General features: G+C 37.0%; 1 pseudogene; it reads right to left on the reverse strand.

The window, feature by feature from the left end:
* Window positions 1-5961: 5961 nt before the first annotated feature.
* Window positions 5962-12298, reverse strand: LOC121770895 (annotated as a pseudogene).
* Window positions 12299-21499: the final 9201 nt, after the last annotated feature.

Here is a 21499-nt window from a genome sequence, read left to right on the forward strand (position 1 = left end):
TTAGTCATGATCCTTTAGTCACAAGTAAAATTCAGTCGAACGACCCCAAAGTGTGATTTGATAAGGAGATTGATTGAATAGCACAAGTTTGCACCGTTGGTTTCATCTTGTCGTTAAGTTAATTCCTACTAAACTCAAAACCGATGATTTGTATATTTATTACCCATCTATAGCTATCGCAAGCATTTGTAGGCTATTCCTTTGTTGGTCTTAATGCATAGCGATGATGATGATCAAAAAGTTATAAACTACTTAGTTGCTCCATCCCATTGTAGTTGAATCATATTCCTTTTTAAATTATCCTCTTTTCTCTCCTATATTATTTTCTTTTTCTCTTTTATTTATTCTTTTTTATTACTTTTTCTTTCTTAATTTTAACCTTTAAACATTAATTTATTCAAAACTGATTTAAGTACATTTATCTTAAAAAAACTTTTGATCATTATATGTACTCCGCTAACCGCGTAAGTTTCTGGTCTTAGATAATATGTTTTGGACTATACTTAACGGTTCCATAAAAAATAAATGGTTAATTGTATTTTGAACTGATTAATGAATTAAATATGGACCAAAATATATTATCTAGAACTAGAAGGTAAAACACTTAGGCCATGTTTGGTTGTCAGGATTCTATCTAGAAAAATAATCTGATTCCTTAGATTTTAAAATCATGTGTTTGTTTTGGTTTTTAATCAAACTGAGAAAGTGATCAGAATCAAAAGACAAATAAAGTTAGTACAACTTTCCATGATTCTGAATCCTAACTCTTCTTAGGTATTCTTTTCTCAATTGTAGGATTCTTACATATTTAATGCAATATAATATAAGTATAGTTTTATTATTATTATTATTATTATTATTATTATTATATTATTATTATTATATTATTATTATTATTATTATTAAAAATAATTTAAAATTATAAACCATACTTAATTACGGTATAACAAATAACTAAAACTATCATAATTGTAACTATATTATTATAATATTTATATATTATATATATATTTATTATCATAATAATAAATAATTTATTAAATAATTATAATATAATGATATAATATAATTATATAATAATAAATAATAAATTATTATTATTATTTTATAAATTAATAATTAATCAATAAAGTCATAGTGAAATTTTAAATTATAAAATTTATTCAATTATAATATCAGTAAATATTATAATTATAATTATAATTATAATAATCATATTTATTATTATAATCATTTATGATTATAATACTCCATGTAACTATAATTATAATTATGGAGTACTATTATATATTATGATGGATAATCCATATTTAAACTAATAATAAATATAACAATATAATTATTATTATTTGTAATTAATAATTTATTAAAAAATATTTTTTTTATAAATAAAAATAATAATGAGTAGGATTATAATTTTAGTTTGGTGTTTAAATTAAATATAAAATTTAAATCTTGATATTTTCCGAACACAGGAAAGTAAAATTATTAGGAATCACATTCCCGAGATTCATTTTTCCAAGAATCATTTTACTTGCCAACTTTACTTTCCCGTCAACCAAACATAATGTGTAGGATCAAATATGTTTGTTGTGTAAAATTACTGGCCGATTTTAGACTTTAAAATTTAATAAACTATTAATTATTTACTGAACCACTAAAGATATTGTATAAGACCGAAAGAAAAGTTGAGGAGAATCTAAGAGACCAATTTTTAACTTTAGTATATTTTCAATTAAATAATCATATACAAAAATTGAAGTTAAGTGAAAATAGAGGTCAAATAATGCAATTTTGAGAAGAAGTCAAGAAAGTCAAAGGCAACTATGCAAAGTTCACCAAATAGCCGCGTTATAGCTGGATGAAGAAGAACAATGAACTAATCCCTATATTCCATTATTTTTCTTTTTTACTTTGCACTCTTTTTATTAACTCAGAAAATAACATTATATAAAATCTCATTTCAATGTTTTATTTTTAATAGGACAGAGAAAGTACTAAAAAACACTCTATCCGTCCCACTTTAGGAGTCATGGTTTACCATTTTTTGGTGTCTAACTTTAAAAGTCCCGGTTAAAAATATTCTATAAATGATAATATGTCTCATATTCCACTAACCATTTTCCCACTCACATTTTATTACTCCCTCTATCCCTAAAAATTTGTCACATTTCATTTTCTGCAGCCTCTCTACACTATTCTCTCTTACTTTACATCTCCACTTTAACTATTTATTGTATCATTTTTTCAAAACGAGTGCATAAGATCAGTCTTGACCTTTCTCTACAAAAAAAAAATCAATATTATTTGAACACCAGATGTGCTTGGAATATTGAAAAAGTGCTCGGAAATCATCATATACCGAGCACAAATCTAGCACAAGATGTGCTCTAGCGTTCTTCATACACTTTTCCGAGGAACTCCAACCAAGAAAAGTTTTTGAGCACCATGGTGTCCTTGCAAAAAGGCTCACCTTTCGAGCACCATGTATGTGCTAGGAAATCTGCGAGCACTAATTTTATGCTCGGAATTCTCCACATTGTATATGTATTCAGAAATTGTGAGCACTAATTTGTGCTCGAAATTGTGAGCATGTATTGTGCTAGAAAATTCAAGTCGTATATCTTTTGATGGGTATTTTCTATATTTTTACTATTATTATTTTGGAAAATAATACCCCATTCATCCCTGAAAAGTATTCACTATTTTCTTTTGCGTCCGTCTCTGAAGAATATGAATATTCTAATTTTGAAAATTCTCTCCTCTCTAATGAGGTGAACTCATTTTCCACTAACAATACTTAAAAAACTTTCTTTATCTATCTCTCTTACTATACCAATAATGCATTAATATCCGTGCTGAACCCAAAGTTCATACTCTGTGAAGATGGAGGGAGTATTATAATTATAATGTGATTAATAAAAAATAACAAAATCCAAAAATTACATATAATAAAATAACATGGTTTTAAACTTCAAAGAAGTTTCTCTCTCTAGCCCACTCAAGATGTCCATCATCTTGAGTGACACATGATTTTAGGAGAAGCTATTCGGTGGAGTAAGTTGAGAGAAAAATATAGTTAAATATTTTTTATGAGGAGAGATGAGAGAGAGATTTATTTCCAAATATAGAATGTAAACATCTTGAGTGAGAAGAAAGGTGAACATCTTGAGTGGGACAGATGGAGTAATTTATTAAGCAGTTCAAAGTACTAAATTGTTTCACTTCAAAAGAAGTTACTCTCTCCGTCCCAAGGAAGATCATCCCTTCCTTGGGTGGCATGAGATTTTATGTAATTTTATTTTGTGCGTTAGGTAGAGAGAATAAAGTAAGAGATATGGAATAAAGTAGAGATAAATAGATTTTTACTTTTGGGTAATGAGTCATCTTGGATTGGACAAACTAAAAGGGAAAGTAGGTCATCTTCAGTGAGACGGAGGGAATACTTAAGTAGTTCAAAATACTAAACTGTTTCACTTCAAATGGAGTTCAAATCATGCGTTTGGCGGAGGTTTATTTCGGGATGCTTTGGGGAATTGGAGAGCTGGTTTCGTAGCTAACTTTGGATGTTGTTCCATTCTGGCTGCAGAAATATGGTGCATATTTTATGGGCTCAAGCTAGCCAAGGAGCTGGGATATCAGAAGTTAGAGGTGGAAAGTGATAGTTTTGTCGGAGTCTCTATGATTATGGGACGGAATGAAGTGTCTATTAACTGTAGTAGAGAAGGTTTGTGGGTTATTCCAAGAATTTGATGCAGTAACGATCCACCATGTGCATAGAGAAAAGAATTATTTTGCCGATTTTTTGTCATATTTTGCTTATAGTTTTCAGAGAGGTGTTCATTTTCTTGAGACGCAATCTTTAGGTTTCAATGGTTGACTGCTTCATGATAGATTATGTATTCGTTAGTTTGTTTTGTTACCGGCCTTCGCCGTTTTTTTAACAAAAAAATAATAATAAAATAAAAAATAAAAAAGATAGAGAGATGAAAAGATGATAAAGTAAGAGAGAGAAAAAAATATATTACTAACTTTTACTAGAAAATTCTCAACTATTATAGAACATCTCAAAATCGCAAAATCACTTCACTACTATGGAACAGAGATAGTACTTTCCAGGGACAAGAAAGAAAGAGAAACGAAGAAAACGCGACAACTCAGTTAATTCACGGAATCATATGTGGGCGTAGCGCCTTGGCACCTGATACGGTTACAACACTCCCGACACCTATGGACGCGCTGGTGCTGACGGAAGAGGCATTGGAGAATAGCAGCGAAGAACAAAAAACTGTGACAGAGGAACCAAGACGCTCCAGGAGACAAGTGCGGAAGTCGGAGTGGTTCAAGGATTATGTTTCACGTTGATTTTATTATTTTTGTGTTTTATTATTTTTGGATATTGTTGCTTTATTTAATTTTGGAACATTTTTTAGTCGAGCCTATTATAAGCTCCGTTTTGGGTTTTCTTGTTGGTTCTTTCCCGGAATGATCGAGTCGAACCAAACCTTGGGTTCTTAGAATTATAAATAAGGATTTTGTGCATTGAAACACCAAGATATCAATACAACAAAATTATAACCCTAGTTGGGCGGAACCCTAGGCTACTCGACGGGAAGTTCCCGCGAACGAACCTACCCCTTATCGGGCGAACTCTCGGCATCTCCGGTACGAGTTCGTACCAAATGGTGCTTTCACTTGTTCTCTTCCTTCCGTGGTGTATCGTCGATCATGACAGTAAGCAACTCCAACGCTGCTAGGCCAGAAGGTAGCGGCACGACCCCGCCGCCACCATCTTCGGGTGTGACGTCCAGTTCACCGGTGGACGCGCTGTCGTCCCAATTGGTTCAACTCACCACTGTGATTAGCGAGTTGGCGGCCCGAATGGATAGCCCTGATTTTCGTCCCAGTGACGCGTTTAGCACGGGTCGCCCGCTGCCGGTGCCGCCTTTCTCCGTGGCTTATTCGGTGCCTTCAACAGGTCCCTTACCGTTGTTTACATACACGCCCACTCTCTCAGTCGGCGTTCCCTCCATGGGCCCCACTCGGCCGCCGTTTTCTTCTTGGATGCCCCAAACCCTAGGCATGCCCCAACCGGTCTCCTTTCCATCCCAGGTATTTTCGAACCCTGGGAATGCGATCACGACGACCACTAGGTCTCAGCCGTGGCAGTTTGGCCTCCCCCATCAGAGACCGCTGGACAGGATGCCTCTATCTCGTCCTCAAATGGTGAGCCATTCCTCCTGTTGGGGCCCACCGCGGCCTTTCGGACCGGGCAACACCGGTCCTGACAACCAAAAGCCACATAAGGTCAAGATTGAGCCCCCGCGATTTGACGGTACGGAGGTTAATAATTGGAAATGGGGGTAGTCCAGTTCTACTTTGACCATGTGGGCACTCATGAGGCGCAACGATTACACTATGTGATCATGCTTTTTGAATCGGTTGTCGCGGATTGGATCTGGAATTACTGCTCTAGCCACGAGTTTGTGACATGGTATGAATTTCTAGATGATGTGCGACATCGCTTTGACCCTCAATGTTACGTCAGCCACATGGGCCTCCTCAAGAAACTGCAACAGCCAGGTACAGTTTCTAACTATCAGTTAGCCTTTGAAAAGTTACAAACCAAGGCTGTGGGTGTTCCTTCTCCATCGATTGGCCTCCCTAGCCGCGGCCTTCGCGCTAGTGGTCCAGATTGCAGCCTGCAGACCTGAACTATCCCAGCCTCCGTCCTCATTCTCTCACCGGTAGTGGCAACCGCGGGACACCCGCCCGCCTACTCTACCGACGGCACCGGACTGCGCGGTGAAGATGGTTAAGGCGGAGGGGCCTTTGGCGCTTTACAAAGGATTCATTCCCACGGTTTCGAGGCAGGGCCCTTTCACCGTTGTTCTATTCGTCACGTTAGAGCAAGTTAGCAAATTATTCAAGGATTTGTAAAATTAGTTAGTTATGAAAATGTGGAGTCACAATTCTTTGATTCTTTATTTACGAGGAAACATGTTTTGAATACAAAAATTCACAACTTATGAATACAGGTATTGTTTGTTTATGCTGATGGCCATGAGCTATTGGCCTTTTCTTTCTTTCCCTTTTCAAATTAATTAGAACATTCATTTTTCATCAAACCAAGTTCTGCTCTCTCTGCCATTCCTACTTCTCCAGTTACTTCAAATCCTGGCCGTGCAACGAGCAGATCCAGTCACGTTCAAGCCCCTCGTCTCTAATAGTAGTAGTTGCCTCTCTTGTTGTTCGTCAAATCTTTGCAGAGCATTGACCGCACTTCAAGAATGCACCGCGGGGGCTCCAAGTCCTTCTCCAGCAGCGCGTTGCCCATCAACTGCTGCATCTGTGATGCAAACGCATCGTCTAGAACCTGAGATTTTCAAAAGGGAAACAAGTAAATGCTCAGCTCATTCAAAAGAAACGCGGCATTTCAAACACCGTACATTTACTGCAACTCGCGAGGCTTTGTAACACGACCGGTTCTCCTTCTTGCCTTCTAGAAACTTCAAGACGTCCTGCATTCAAGATTTCCGTGAGATTGGACTCGATAACATTAAAATTCGATAATCTGATCTGACAGAAAGTTCGACCTGGCCCATTCGATCCCAGAAACCACGACAGACCATCACAAACACTTGAGCTTCAAGCACGCTGTGCAACTGATTGATTGTATTAGTCAGCATCTCCTTCAAAGGCTGTATCCTCTGCCTCAAATCGGACTCTATCACGTTTTCCTTAGCGTCTTGAATTATTTTCTTCAGCTTCGTCACATTGTGCAGCTTCGTCTGTTCATCAAGTACACAAACAGATCAGATCATAAAATGCATTCACTACTATGTTATGCAGCTCATAAACAAGATGATATTCAAGTTTATGGAAAACACGCACATTTTCAACGAGCTTATCTACGACAGCCTGTGCGTAAGCTCTGAATTTGGACCTTATCATTACTGTAATCTCGCTCAGTTTCTCTCCGGGGACCATGTTCCCGACTTCAGGCATGCACGAGCCCCACTGCTTCAACTGCGCTTCTATCTGGGGGCGCAGACTGTCCAGCATCCTTTTCATCGAGTTCAGAAGGACGCCCAACTGAGAGACGCCGCGTTAGTTTTCTTTGGAATGATAAAAGAAAATGCAAGAAACAAAGATCACTGTACCTCAGCAGTAACAACATAAGGAGGAGAATTTCCCTTTGTGAATTTCTGGACATATTTGAGGCCAAATCTCTTATTATTCGTGTTTTCTTTCAATAAAGATAGGACGTCAGCGTACTGCTTCTCCAAGGTCTCAACCACGGTCTTCTCAACATCCGCTATGGCCTATCAAAAGCAAACAATCGAACATTAGTCAAGAAAGAAAAACTGAGAAGCAACAAACAATCCTCAGAAGAAGGTAGGAACGGTCTCTATACAGTTTCCAAAGCAAAAGTATATTCCGGCCAGCGACTGATAATCACATCATATTCAGTCAGGGTCTCCTTTATCCGGCCATAGATATCATCGATGAATGGAGTTGTCGGAAAGGAGGCGGACTTTACCTGCATTATCACATCAGTTTTCAGTTATAGTTGAGATTTCAAGATTCACCACCAAGATTCCCAATGAAAGCACAGTTTTGTAAATACTGAACACATCTGACGATGAAATTACCCTGTCGAGTTTGCATAAATCGAGTAAAGCAAGACGTTTATCATGGATCCAAATGGTTATGTACAGATGAAACAGCTCTTTAGCATCAACCCCTCCTTTGATATAACTGCAAGAAAGTTGTCACAAAAATGATATCAAAACTCTCACAGTAAGCAATATAATCAACCACCAACGACCAGTTACCTAATATTCCACAAAGAAAGATCCCTTTGAAAATCGGCCGTAGCTACCACAAGTTCTGCAACCGGAGGCGAAGGACCGGAAGGAGGGCAAGATACAAGGAACTCTTTTAATCTGTTGTAGAGTTCTGTGCTATATATTGATGATGAGAGGTTTGGAAGGTCTATAAAACTGCCGAGAAAGCCAGAAGCAGTGAGCATATGAGTTGATACATTAATTGTTTGAAGAAACACAAAATTTGAAACATTTAGCTTCAAATTCTCACCTAGGAAGAAGATCTTGCTTATGGATTTCTATGTCTGTTAGGATCTCATTGCGGATGTTCAAGCAAAGTGTTTTCATTTTCTTATATGCTGTGGAGACGGCCAAGGGATCCAATAAAATGTTTTCGTTATTGGTCGAAATGAACTCATCAGTTTCTGACAAGTGCCTCCTTGACCTTTTTCTCGTAGCATTCTGCAGAGAAACGTCACAGTTATTGTCAAAATGGAAATATTAAGAGACTACAGTTTGAGCTCAGGCATCTTCTCACCTGGAAATATCTGCACAGCTTTAACTGCACCTCAGGTGAAAGAATGTCGTGCAGCATTTTGTAGAGCTTCAAAGCTGGATCAAGCGCAGGTGCGGCCACTCCTGTGGCAGGTTCGAATACATCTTTAATACCCGACGGCAATGATTCGTCAAGTGACTTGTAATTCTCGAAGACTACAGTGAGTATCTGCTCAATTTGATCAGAAACTTCTCCCAGAAGACGGACCTGATCAGTAAAACAGTCCAGACGTTCAACTAGATGCTATAACCAGCAAACGAAAAAAATGATAACAAAACGACAAACTTGCCACATAACGACCTACCTCTTGGTGACTCAATGTGTGCTTGCTTTTGCCCTTGATTACCACGGGCAGCAGGAAGTCATGCACCAAGTCAAGACAATCTGCTGTTGGTGTGGCGACATCCATAACGTATGAAAGGTATCTAAACGATCGAAAAGCAAGAATATGTTTAACAATTGTGGAAACATATATAGCCGTTTCAAGTAACCAACAATGCAATTTATATACCTGAGCTTTGTGTATGCATCAGAAACACCAAAATAAGATGCAAATTCATCCACCAACCATTTCCACGAACCATGTAGCAACAAGTTTCTTTGCTGAAACTGTTGGACTTTCATCGCAGTCTCCAAAACACAATCGTAAGCGATAGTCTCTGCTACAGATGTGCACTGTACATAACACATAGTTAGTGATGCCCCTCTCGCCGAAGGATGGAATATTTTGAACGAAAATAGGCGTTAAGCATGAAACATAAAACATCTGCAATATACCTTATAACCATTTTCATCTGCAGTGGTTGAATAGTTGATGTATAACTGTATTTTCCCAATTTGTTCGTGCTCTGGTTCTCGAGATATAATACACTGACGATGCTTCTCCCCCTGCATCAAAACAAGCAAAAAAACTTGACCCCTTCAGACACACAAACGGATTTGTTTCAGAAACAATAGAAAACCAAACACTAGGTCAAGATACAGTACCGATTCATCAGCAATGTCAGCCACCTGAACAAGAGCATGCCCACAATACTTTCCCTTTGAATCTTGGACTTCGATTATCAAATCATCTCCAAATCCATCTGGCAAGCTGCACATCAAGAGCAGAAAAATTCACTTATGCATGAACTGCCAAACATAAGAAATAACGGATAATGAGAAACAAAACATACAAGACACGTGTTTCACCAGATCCCGGTTGCATTCTCAATGCATCCTCTTCAGGCGAACTTTTCAATCTCAACAAACAAGAATATGATTCTGCAATTAAAAATAAGATTTACAATCCGAGTAGAAGTTAGATTGGATGAGAAACAATACTCCATAATTGATATATGAGTGAATGTAAGAACCTGCATACCTTGTACCAATTCATAAGTTGATGAACTTTTACGCCAAGCATTAAAGGCGATTTTAATGAGCTTGGGTACTTCTCTCAAGTACCTACGAGTCCCAACAATTACGTGTGCAACTCTTTTATGCAATAACGAGCCATTTAAATTGACAACCGGGGTTATATTTTGTGTCCGCAATGCCCTTGTCTCGGAAGACACAATCGATTTCACATTTGATAACCTTTGCTGAAATGTTTCCAGCTTCACCATGGATGAAGACTTTAAAGATGTAAACGTGCAACCAGTGGGTTGCTCCATCCCCATTTTCACTTTACGAACTGAAAAATAATAGAAAAATGTTATACAGTTAAATACACGCCATGCACAAAAGCAGAAAACAATTTTCTTGCAAAACCACATATAGACCTTGAACTTTAATCTTCCCGATGGTTTCTTAGACTTTACAAAAGCACCTTCACCCACAAGTTCAGAAGGATCTTTCCTCATCAGCTCTTCCTCTGATTGTAATAATATATTTCTCAACCTGCAAATTTAACAAGGAAAGTTAATGTAACAAGAGATATACCAAGATCTGCTTTGGAAGCTAACATGATCAGTATATGCAGCAGAAATTTAAAAACAAAATCCGGAGATTATCTTACCCAAATGCATCCCTCAGCAGCGAACATTCATTTTCCAAAAAGGGAGGAGCTTCCATACAGCCCCTTGCCCACGAGTGAAGGCATAGCCGGACAGATGCATCATAAGATAAAACAGCATACCAGTTGCCTAGACCACTGCATCGAGTTTAGATGAATTAACAAGTATTAGAAGATTTGCTTTCACGAAAAGAAGCTAAATGAGAACTATAAACTTCAAGATCTTTCATTTTCATCAGGCATGAAGAATCCGGATGTGCCTATTACAATATTTACTAGCAAGATTACCTTGCATGAAATGTAGGATATCGACCGCTCAAAGGATGAGAAGATACAGCTGCATTCCTGGAAAATGTTCCTTTTTTAGTTCTAAATCTTGAAAGTTGTTATGTAATATCCTCTTATGGAATTGTGGAAGGCATAAGGTTTACCTAGCAGGCACTTTAGAAGTTTCAACGCCTACAGCACCCGGTATTGCGCCCTTGTACTTGTCCGATTCATTCTCGGCTGCAGATGTTCCTAAGCAAGGATTCTCATCAGTGCTAACAGCCGGAAGTTCTTTAGAAACTCGACTTTGATGCTGAAACGACCCAGCTAGCGGAGGTGCACTTGGAGTGTCGTCATCAGAGAACTTATCCGGCTCGTTCACATTGTTCGAATCCTAAAGGAAGCACATAGTAAAAAGAGGCATACCATAGTTAATCACAGGAGAAATAATGATCACTTCCAAAATAAAGCAGAATTGATCACTTAAATACTGTAGGGAGTTTATTAAAACCATTGAATTCGGAATATGGTAAAGTAGCTCCCGGGTGGGGAACGACTCCATTGATGGGTGTCGCAATGGCTCTATTTGCGGTTTTCTATCTATTATTTTGGAAATTTATAATTCTTCCGTTTTATTGGATGGACTTTCAATGAATTAAATCTATAAGCAACTAAAAAACACAGGCATTTGTGGCTTCAATCCGAAAATTGTTCTGAATTAAATTAGAAGAAACTTTTATATCTTTTCAAATAAACTCCAAACACCAAATAAGATTCTATAAACCTGTCTCAAGGTTTGCCTGTTTGGCTGCACACTGGTGCTAGATGGATCAGCCCCTGCATTGTACCGTTTCTCCACTGAGACGCTGTTGCTACTAGTGGTGTCTGCGGTCGAGTTCACTTCCGAGCTAGTGACAGATTCAGACGACTCATCATAAGCAGAGCCACGGTGCCCTACTACAACTCTGTCATAATAATTCCCTGGTGCATTGGCCACTTTATCATCCTGAGGCGATGCATCAGGGGAGTCGCGAGCACCATAGCCCCCACCCTCGGAATCAGAGGTGTCCATCGAATCCGAGAGGCTATCGATCATACGGCCAACAGAGGGCATATGTCCACTGCGAAACTTGGAAACGGAGGGCAGCCCGAGGCTATTGCCACGGTACCTCATCCCCACCGCTGAATCGGAACGAAGCTTGTGTTTGGCCATTTCTCTGTAAAACTACTTATCCACCTATTCATAACATACCAAATTCAAGATTAAATGATGCAATTATAACCCAAAAATGCACAATTTAACTAACAATCATATAAATTTATACTCAAACTTTTAGAAACAAAACAAATTTGCCTAAAAACAAAGGCATTTTGTCAGACAAGTAACAGGCAACAGCCAGAGAGGAAATTCAAAATTGCACTCAGATTAGGATATTAGCAGCTACTAATTTGGTAAATCCAATTTCCAAATGCAAATTGAATATCACCATAAATACCAACTTACAATATGAATTGAAGAGAGCAAGTTTCTGTGTCTACTGTTGAAGAAGCTCTGGGTTTTGCTTCAGCTCAATTTTGAAATTCTGTGAAGCTGTTTCTATAATGAACAAAAAAAGGGGGATAAAACTGAGGGATTTTCAAAAATCTTGTTTTTAGCAACGGCAAAAAGAAGACGTTATTAAGTAATGGAAAAATGGATTTTTAATGGAATGGTTCATTTATTTATTTTCCTTTATAAGTGAAAGTTATTTTTTTTAGTAAACCTTTTTTGATGTTCAAACTGGTGCAATTTGAATTACTGAGCTTACTAGTAGCATAGTTTATTTACATGGGCCCCACGGATAATAAAGTGTGTTTTGGAATAATTGTTTTTTTCTTAGAGATAGTGTTTCACTATTAGGTATGGTTACTAATTTTCAAAATAAAGGGGGATTGTGAATTGGCGACAGCAAACTTGCAATTTAAATTTGAAGCAATGCCACGCACTTTGTAAAACTATGCAGTGTGTGGGCCCACAATAAAACTTGTATCGCAAAAATTGCATCGGAGCACCCACAATGGGGCGCCCTATCGCGCAATCTAAGGCGCGCCCTATCGCGCGTCACGTCAGCAGTTTTATCCTCCTACCCTCTCATCTGCAATGGGACGCCCTAAGGCGCGCCCTATACATTTTATTTTATTTGAATATTTAAATAACAAAAATTGGAAAAAAACTTCATTTCATATATAAAAATTAATACATTACAATACGAATTAAAAAAATTACGCAAACTCAACGACGGCGGTTACGGGCCCAAACTTCTTCAATCATGTCGTTCATGAGTTGCGCATGGTCTTGTTGGTTGCGCATTGAGGTCTGTCTAGCTAGAACCTCGTCGAAGCCCGACGGCAATCCTCTAGCAGGGGGCTCGGTCGCCGTGCTGGACGAGCTAGATGCACCGTCATCATCGTTCCACTCGGTGATGCTCCCACCTTCATGTTCGACTATCATGTTGTGCATGATAATGCACGCATACATGACGTCGGCGATGTTTTCTTGAACTAGAGACGAGCCGGCCCTTTCACAATTGCCCACCGTGCTTGGAGCATAGCAAATGCCCGCCAACTTTATAGTAGGAGTATTACAAATGCTTTATATCCTCGTCTCTAACAACAAGAAATTTTAAAATACCATAAAGTGAAAGAAAGAAAAAAATACATGGGAAGTAGTGTTAGAAGTGTTAGATTATCATTAATTATACACTAAATATCATTTTGTGTGTAGATAATTTCTTCAATTATACTACATATTCAAATTATTTTTTTGTATTTTTATATGACATAACATTAAATATGGGTATATATGGTAGCTACTGCAAAAAATTTATATATTCAAAAATTGTGTAAAATTTGAATTTGATACAGTAAAATTACTTTTGGTATGACATATACTATAAAATAGTTAAGAGTTTGGTGTAAATGATTTAAGATGGTGTCAGCGTATATCCATATTATTAGTAAGGGTTCATTTATAGGAGTAATTGAATTCACAAAATATTATAGGAGTACTAATTCTAATGGTAAAAGTTATAACTCAAAATGATGGGTAAGGAGTACTTGCTATTTTTAAGGAATGGATGTGATATATTATACTTTAGTGGCAGACTTGGGAAGGGACATGGGGTTCCAAGGGACCCCCAATAATTTTAGAGCATCTCCAGTAAGATTGGACGTCAAATAGCCCTCACATAGCCTTCACACTGCCACATCATCAGCACTACAATTCTCCTGCCACATCAGCTTGCCACATCAACTGGACATCAAATAGCCCTCACATAGCCTTCACACTACCTATCCACATCACTAATAACAATTATATAATTTAATTTACACTCGTATCAACATACGGAATTTAATTTACGAGACAAATACGGAAAATTCGAATAATAATATTAAAATTTCAAAAAGTACAATAATTTTAAAAAAATACATTTAAAAAAATTACATTTAAAAAAATTACATAAATTTACATAAAAACTAACGTCTTGCAATCCTCCGCGCCCACAACTCTTCAACTAAATCCTTTTGGAGTCGAATATGAGCCTCCGTCTGACGCATGTCGGCATGTGCTTGGAGGAGGGCTTCTTCATCGTGAGGTACCCCACCTCGTACGTTGGCGGTGGCGACGTCGTGGCTTGGACCGGCCTCATTATCGTCGTTGGCCCAATCAGTCAGTTGTACACCTTCATCTTCGACAATCATGTTGTGCATAATAATACAGGCGTACATTATATCAGCAATGCAGTCGACATTCCACAAACGCGTTGGTCCCTTAACTGCAGCCCATCGAGCCTGAAGCACACCAAATGCGCGGTCCACGTCCTTTCGCGCCGACTCCTGCCGCGTAGCAAAGTAGGCCTTCTTCGCATCTGATGCGCACCGGATCGTCTTCACAAAGACGGGCCACCTAGGGTATATCCCATCCGCCAAGTAGTAGCCCATATCATGCTGGTTGCCGTTGGCGACAAAACTGATGGCCGGACCGACGCCCTGGCACTGCTCGTTGAAAAGGGGCGACGAGTTGAGGACGTTTAGGTCGTTGTTCGAACCGGCTATCCCAAAATACGCATGCCAAATCCACAACCGGTAATCAGCTACGGCCTCGAGGATCATCGTGGGATTTTTTCCCTTGTAGCCGGTCGTGTAAAACCCCTTCCAAGCAGCGGGACAGTTCTTCCACTCCCAATGCATACAATCTATGCTGCCTAACATTCTCGGGAACCCATGCTGATCCCCGTGCATCCGCAGCAGATTCCGGCAATCTTCGGGGGTAGGCTTTCGGAGATACTGATCACCGAATACTTCGATCACGCCCTGACAGAAATACTTCATACATTCGATGGTAGTCGTCTCACCGATGTGGAGGTATTCGTCCCACATGTCTGCCGCGGTGCCGTAGGCCAACTGTCTGATTGCCGCAGTGCACTTTTGAATAGGGGTGTGGCCGGGTCTGCCAGCCGCATCGTGCCTGAAGCGGAAATACAGATATCGCTGCTCCAAAGCGTTAACAATACGCATAAACAAGTCCCGCCTCATCCTAAAACGACGTCTGAAATGGTTGGCGTTAAAACGCGGCTCCTCTGCGAAGTAATCTGTGAACAGGCGCTGATGTGCAGCTTCATGATCACGATCAACCACTTGTCGACGGTGGACAACTGGTCGTGGGCGAGGTGCCGCCGGCTGCATATAACTCTGCATCCATCGATCAACCTCACGGCTCGTATAGGCATCTAGCTCTTCGTTCATCATACTCTTGTACTCATCCGCATCCCCACCACTACCACCGGCATTACTCATTTCTTAAATTGATCTTGAACAGAAAGTAAGGTAGAGAGAGAGTACTAGTTAAAACAAGTGGTGCGAATGAAAATGACGTTCAAAGCGCGTATATATAGTGTTTTCAAAAGAAAAAAAAATAAAAAATAAAATCTGACGCCGGTTTGACGCCGATCCGGGACCCACAATGGCGCCGTGAGGATCGGCGTCGGAACCGGCGTCATCGCGCGAATCGGCATGGCCACGCCGATTTTGACGCCGATTTCGCCGACGCCGGTTCCAATGGTTCGGCGTCAGAACCGGCGTCGGCGAAAAATCGGCGTCGCGATTTTGACGCCGTTACTGGAGATGCTCTTACAAAAATTAAGGGTATTTTAGTAATTTCTTATTAAAAATTAAATTAATACTATTATTTAGTATTTAAGTGGGATTAACCTTCACTATTAATCGGCAGATTCTGCACAATCTACTCCAATTGTTGTGCGCTGTATTCTATTCTTTCTTTTTAATTCTCTATCTCCCCTTCTTGCTTAAAACATTTTTATTCTTGAACAAAGTATTTTTTTCAATACATTATTTTGATATTGATTAATTCTATTATAAAATAAAATTTGATGTACATATAATTAAAAGTGAAAGAAATTGTAAGTAATTAACAGAGAACAATGGAGAAAAAGTGAGAAAATGATGAAAATTTGTGACTAATTGTGATGAAGTTCATTAAGAATTCTCTACATAATAGTATGAGAAATCAACTGTTACAGGATTGCTTAGTTCCTTATATTGAAAATGATGTTTGTTAATGTTACTAATAAAACTATAATGCAGCGATGATAAAGATAGAACAAAAGTGTTATGATATGATTGAATGTTGACTTTTATATTTATACATGTGATTTAATTTATACTCACACTATTTTTAGACCGACTTTTCGTTTAGACTGACTCCCAATCTCACTACCGCTACCACGCGGCGCACTATTCCGATATACGTGATATTATTGTTAAAGGCTAGATTAGATACGGCAAATTGAATTTTGGGTTTTGAAGTGAATCATGTGAGAGAAGAGCCTATGGAAAAGTTTTAGTGTTTAACCCTAATCCCAAAAAGGAAATCTTTCACCTTCGCATACTTTATGCAAAAATGCTACTCTGTTCTAGGTACCAAAAATCATTTTTGATACTTTGTGATAAAAATAACCCTACATACCAACCCGTGATTTTTAAGCTATGAAGGGTATCAAAAATGTGATATATTTTCTTCCTTTTCTCTTTCTTTTTTCTTCTTTATTTTCTATTTCTTCTTCTTTATCTCCCTTTCTTCTTTCTTTTTTCTACTTCAGTTTCTATTTCTTCTTTATTCTATTTTCCATTTCTTCTTTACTTTTTTAGTGTGATATAACGAGCTCGAAATAATAGGGTATGTTTTCCGAAACTAAAGATTGTATAAAGATTGTACAAATTTTGTGTGACACTAGATGATAAATATAATGAACGAAAATTAAAAAATCTCCATTTTGAAATTCATATAAATAATACTACGAATGACAATCCAAATTAATAGCTATCAATTCAAAACAAATAAACCAAATCATAATCCACAAAACAAATTTACCTTCATAAAGAATAAAAGAGGAGCTAGTGAATTGGCTAGTGGTAGAACAAAATACTTGAAACAGAATATCTAATCCAAATTAAGTTGAAATATTAAATTTGATTTAATCTTTTTTAGATTTTGATTCGAATCGGTTTAAATTTTTTTAACAAAATTCCGTTTTTCACTTTGTTTCAAACCAAAAATTGAATTTAGTTTTAATATAGACTTAAATTTGATATTTCGATTTAACGTTATATATTTTAATATTAAATTTAAATCCAAATTTTATACTCTTTGTATTTATTCTTTAGTTCGTTTTTTAAAATTATGAACGTACTAATTTAGATAATATAAACACTACTAAACTTAAGGAAGAATTACCGCCATTTTACATCAAATACCATAAATTTAATTCTTGCCCACCCTTTGAGCGACACAGAAATTAAGCAAACAAGACTCAGAGCATGGATGTGGGCTCAGACCCATATTTATTAATTTTTTACTTCCTGCTATTCTGCAAGAGCACAACACTCATATCCATGCTCTTCCGCAAGATCATGCTCAAGGATCTCACCATTACATTATTCAATTTAAATACTCCAATTACTAAAAACATTTCCACCATATTAAAATGCATTAAAATACCTTATACCATTACAAATTACTAAAAAATTAAAAATTACATAATTAAACTCCTAAATATTAAAACTTACATAATTAAAATCCTGAAAATTGAGATTGTGAGAGTTGTTTGGCATATTGTCATTTTTTGTGTTTGAAAAGAGAGCATTTATAGATGAAAGTATGAATTTTAGGGTAAAAATAATGAAAAAAAAATTAAAAGTGTGGAAAAAATGGATATATTTTATTAGGAAGTGGGAAAATATTTTTTTTATTAAATCTGAATTTTCATATTTTTTCAAAATTTTCAAAAAAAATAATAATAAAAAATGATAAACCAACGACCAACCAGAGCATGCCACATCGGCTGCTCGTGCTCTTACCTTTGGCACGGACGTGCTCTATGCATCAAGCAGGGCCGTGCAGTCGGCAAGAGCACAGCGGCGGACAGCAGGGTGTCGCGCCGTCAGCACAGACAGCATCCTTCCCCAAGAACACCGTTGGGATGCTATCAAGAGCAACTCTGCATTTGACATCACAATTAGCCCACATACCACATTGAGTCAAAAGATTACTTATGTAAAACTCTGCAATTCTCCTAAGAATACCAACTCTCCATTTGACATCACAATTAGAAAAAAAGTCAAGTTCCTTCTACTTCTAATGAATCACAACACATCAATCTAACAACGTGTTCACTATGTAAGAATTGGGCAATTATTGACCTAATTAGAGGAATTATGATTATTCACCTTTCACTAATTAATTGTTGGAGGCCTTAATATTGGAGGTTGGCCCGCACTGTTCATACCAATTGAAGAAGAATTCAAATCTTGCCGTATATGTAAGATTTGTTTGTGCATTGTATAGGTAAAATTTATTTGTGCATTGAAAAGTGCACCAAGAAATGAACTTGGTTTTACATATTTGCTCCACCTTTCCACCTTTCTACTTGGAGGGATAAATTTGTCAATCCATAATTCTATTAGTCAAAGTCAACATTTTGGGTTACTATTCTGCCCTTATTTGAATTCAAATCTTGTATACTAAACAATGGGCCTAGAATTATATATGTACCCAATTATACCTCAATTCTTGAAAGTTTTTAATCTTAGAAAAATGTTAGAATTGGAATTCTTATAGAGTGAACATACTCTAAGTCTAAATAACATATCTCATGTCTCAAATGATTGTCGTTAAGTCATCAATATTGTATGTAGGGGTGTCGAAACGGGTAGCGGGTAACGGGTATTCCCGAACCCGACCCGATACCCGCCGGGTAACGGGTACCCGATACCCGGCGGAATCGGGAAACGGGGCGGGGTCGGGTATAATAATTTAGGGTTTTGCGGGTATCGGGTATCCCGATACCTGATCGGGTAATCCCGATAGTCCCGAAAATACCCGATATATATTGATATTTTATAATTTTTATTTTTTATTTTAATACTTGCTCTTCATGATGTAATTTTTTTAAGATTTTAATATTTAAAAATCATCGCCTATGTTATTAGTAATATATTATAAAATATATTTTTTAAGTTTATAACTTGTAACTAGGGTTAGGGTTAGGGTTAGGGTTAAGAATCTTAAGAGTTAAGATCACAAATCTTTTTTCCCGTCTTTTCTCTTACTCTTCAACTCCTTGTCTCCTTCCACCCGCCTCCTCCCTCCTTCCACCCGCATCTGCCTCGTTCCACCCGCATCTGCCGCTGCTGATTCCGTCCATTCAGGTAACTATGATTTTTTTTTTCGTATTTTCCAATTTCCATTTTAAAAGTTGGAGATAGAAATAAAATGTCAACGATAGAAACTTTTACGGAATTTGCTTAACTTTGTCTATTGCTTAAAAGGAATAACTTCTCTAAACAGAATGCATAACTGTTGATTGACCATATTCTGTGGATGGTGCTATCTCTCTAAGTTGTTGCTATAGAAAATCAAAGTTAGATGAGTCCTCATTAACTATTTATTATTCTTAGTTTAATGAGTGTTAGATTTACTACTGCAAAGGAATGGGATGCTGAGTATCATGATAAGGTTATCTAGAAAATACTCATAGAACGTATCATACAAACCACACTTTCTCAGCATGTTTTCACCTCATTATATAACTCCAAGGTTTAAATTTATGTAGAGTAACGAGTAGTAATATGAATTTGTCATATTTGCAGTATATAGTTTTACCACACTGTACACATATACTGTACAAATATAGTATATGATTTGGACAAGAAAGATGAAGAAGACCTTGACGAAGAAGAACAAGAAAAGGAATACTGTGATGGTAAGTATACTTCTTATTTATACACAATTTACATTTCCTTTTCATATTATAAGAATTAGAATACTTATTTGTTTATGTTTATTTGTTTAGTTTTAGTCAGGATTGACGAGATGGCTCCAACGAGGCAACGAGCAATGTCCATGGTGCAAGAGTGATGCACGCGCCAGATGAAGAATGATTGGTGAAACCGTGTGAAACTTTTATTACTTTAGATTTTTGAATGGTAATTTGGAGTTTGGATTTTTTGGCATTGTAATTGAAAAACTCTTTAGATTTTGACTGACTGCAAAGACTACTAGGATTCAATTTTTTAAACATTGTGATAGCATTTAAAACTTAAAATTCACGTGCTAGAATATTTTGCATCTTTTTTCATGTAAAGAGTAATTATATGCTTTATGTTGCGTAGTCTATTCGTGCTTTTGCGGAGGCCTCGATGAACACTGCTTAACAGAAGCTTTGGCCACTTTATCTTAGCACTATGTCTCGGCTTGCAAAAAATTACGACGGGTGGTATTTGTACAGTTCATATGATTATTTAAAGCAGATATTTCAAAGATTACATGACTTGATCTCAATTCTCAATAAAATTAAATAATAATAAAAAGTTTCAAATGAGAATATTACATTCATCAAGTAGTATTTTTAAAAAATCATCTAAAAATATACAAATCATATTAAAAAAAAAAGAAGATTTCAAAAAACAAAAAATGTTTCGGGTCGGGTACCCGCGGTGTCGGGTGCGGGATACCCGACTCGGTTATCGGGACTAACTTTTCGGCCAAAATCGGGTGTGGGTACCCGCGGGTACCCGTTTCTGACACCCCTAATTGTATGTCTGACTATTCTATATTTCGAATCAAAAAAAGTTTTTCAACAAAAATAATAGAAACAATTAGTAACATCAATACATATATCAAAATGTCTTTCATATTTGGTTGCAATAAGCCTTTAGGTACATTAGAACATATCAAGGGGGACATAGATAAATGGAGAGGTAAAGTTATATTACTATCATATTTACCTTTTTTTATGAAAAATTCTTCTTCAAGAGAAGATGTATTTGAGAAGGTATTATACACTTTTCCCATTATGAAGATGTATCTTTACCTCTCTATCAATGGAGAGGTAAAATCTTATGACTACCATATGTCTTCTTTTCATGAAAAACCATTCTCCAGTGAAGGAAGTATTTGAAAAGGTATTGCACTTTATGTTTTTAATGCATTTTGTATTATTATTACTTTTTTTTAAAATGATGTACCTTTCTATAAACCTTTTTTCCTTTGGAATGTGTTACTTTTTAGAAGGATATATTTCACTTTTTAAAAAGATGATATACCTCTTTCATTTATCTTTCCTTGTTTGAGATGCTATATCATGTGAGATAAAGTTCAATAAGAAAGCTCAAAGCCACATCCCTCTATTCAACGGGTTTGGATCCCCTACTGTGCTCAAAGCCACAACAAGGAGTACTGTTTCATACAAGCTATTATTTTAGTATATAATAAAATTGATATTTTAACATTAT

Source organism: Salvia splendens, chromosome 16 (assembly GCF_004379255.2).
Source record: "Salvia splendens isolate huo1 chromosome 16, SspV2, whole genome shotgun sequence".
Classification (NCBI taxonomy): Eukaryota; Viridiplantae; Streptophyta; class Magnoliopsida; order Lamiales; family Lamiaceae; genus Salvia; species Salvia splendens.